Source organism: Chenopodium album, chromosome 26, assembly GCF_948465745.1.
Source record: "Chenopodium album chromosome 26, dcCheAlbu1.1, whole genome shotgun sequence".
NCBI classification, from domain to species: Eukaryota; Viridiplantae; Streptophyta; class Magnoliopsida; order Caryophyllales; family Amaranthaceae; genus Chenopodium; species Chenopodium album.
Genome location: NC_137859.1, coordinates 15,873,939 through 15,876,161, shown reverse-complemented (window position 1 = coordinate 15,876,161; position 2,223 = coordinate 15,873,939). Strand labels below are relative to the sequence as shown.

Sequence of the window (2,223 nt, the reverse complement as noted above, 5' to 3'; positions counted from 1 at the left end):
TAAGGGTGAAGATCCTAATCTTCACATTGTAGACTTCTATCAATATTGCAATACTATTAGGCAGAATGGGGTAACGCAGGACCAAATCAGGGAGATTCTTTTTCCCTTTTCTTTATGTGGAAAAGCTAAATTATGGTTTAATGGTTTGAATAGAGCTGCACTTGGTATTACTAACTGGGAGACTCTTGCTTTAAATTTTTATAATAAATATTACCCTGCAGAGAAAACAGCTTTATTGAGAAGTGCCATTCAGAATTTTGCCCAGGAGACAGATGAAGCATTATATGAAGCTTGGGAAAGATTCAAGGATTTGCAGAGGGAGTGTCCCCACCACAACTTGGCAAAGTGGCAGCTAATTCAAGCTTTTTACAATGGATTAGGAAATGCATCTAGGACAATTTTAGACTCCGCAACTAGCGGCAGATTTATGAATTTAAATGTTGATGATGCAGGTCAGGTTATTGAAGATATGGCGATCCATAATTCCCAATAAGGGAATACTAGAGGTTATGCTAATAAGGGCAAACATCATGTTGATTCAGTAACCCTTATGCAAGCTCAGCTTACTTCTATTTGTCAGAAATTAGATAGCCTTACTACTAACAATCCTAATTCTGTTGCTAATGTTTCTGCTGTTGATAATAATGCTAATGATGCTTTCTGTGAAAATTGTGGAATTGTAGGTCATTGGGAACACGAGTGTAGGAGCTCCATGGAGCAGGTTAACGCTTTTCAGTCTATCAAGCAAAATAACCCATACTCCAACACCTATAATCCTGGGTATCGGAACCATCCTTATCTTTCCTACAGGAGTACTAATGTGCAAAATCCCACACCTCCACCTCCACAACAACCACAACAACTAGCACCACCACCGCAGCAGAAATATTACCATCCCAATACTGGCCAGAAAAACCAACCACAAACTCCTCCACCACCTTCTGACCCAGCTTTATCAGAAATTAGAGCGATGTTAACTAATATGCAAAAGCATATGGAGAGTAGAGACTCACAAATTGACTCGATTGTAGCCCACAATAAAGTCATAGATACTCAAATTGCACAGTTAGCCGCTGCTCTTCAGGTTCGCCCACAAGGAGCCCTACCATCGCAACCAGTACAACCCACAGATCAGGCGTTTGCAATTACCCTCAGGAGTGGTTCACACTATGATGGGCCTCCTATGCCCAAAGAAGATGAACCTGTTTCAACAGAAATTGCTAATCCTGATTCCTTTATACCAAGGGATATTAATCCTAGCCCTGCAGGGCTAAAGGGTAGTACTAATATTTCTGATGTTACATTGCAGGGTAAAACTCCAGGGAAGGTTGTAACTCAAGACAGGAATAATGATGTGCAACAACCAATTATCAAACTACCATTCCCAAATCGACATTTGAAAACCACCATGGATAAGCAGTTTGGTAAGTTCCTTGACATGGTGAAGGATTTGCAGGTAACAGTTCCCTTTACAGAATTAATCACGCAAATACCTGCATATGCAAAATTCATGAAAGAAATATTGACTAGGAAAAGGTCTATTAGTGAGATAGAGACTGTCGCTTTTACTGCTGAATGTAGTGTCATACTACAAAATAAATCTCCACCCAAACTAAAAGATCCCGGTAGTTTTTCTATCCCTTGTCATATTGGCAATTTAATGATTGATAATGCATTGTGTGATTTGGGCGCTAGTGTTAGTGTCATGCCATTATCTGTGTGTTTAAAGCTAAAAATGGGTAAATTAAAGTCTACTAATATTACTCTACAAATGGCCGATCGTTCTTCTAAATACCCCATAGGCATATTAGAAGACGTCCCTGTTAGAGTAGGTAAATTTTATATACCTGTGGATTTTGTTGTTCTTGATATGTCTGAGGATTTGTAAACCCCAATCATTTTGGGTAGACCCTTTCTTAATACTGCAGGAGCAATTATTGATGTAAAATGTGGTAAATTGACACTATCAATAGGGGATGATAAAATTGTTTTTAATTTGAATAATACCCCTAAAATCCCTATGCTAGAGGAGAAGTGTTATAAAATTGATGTGGTTGGTAATTGTTCTAATAAGCCCCAAGCTTTTGTTAAAGATCCCTTGGAGGCGGTATCGTGTGTTGCATCTTCTACAGGTACAACTAACCGATGGATAGAGGAAGTGGACGCAATAGAGAGAGCCTTATACTGTGAAGGTCTTGGTTTTGAAGATGAGAAGGTGGAAAT

General features: G+C 39.0%; 1 non-coding gene across 1 annotated transcript; it reads right to left on the bottom strand.

Annotated features, from left to right (window-relative positions):
• Positions 1 to 232: 232 nt before the first annotated feature.
• On the bottom strand, positions 233 to 339 carry LOC145618738 (small nucleolar RNA R71). The gene has a single exon (XR_014107998.1). It is a non-coding gene; the product is annotated as a small nucleolar RNA R71 (small nucleolar RNA).
• Positions 340 to 2,223: the final 1,884 nt, after the last annotated feature.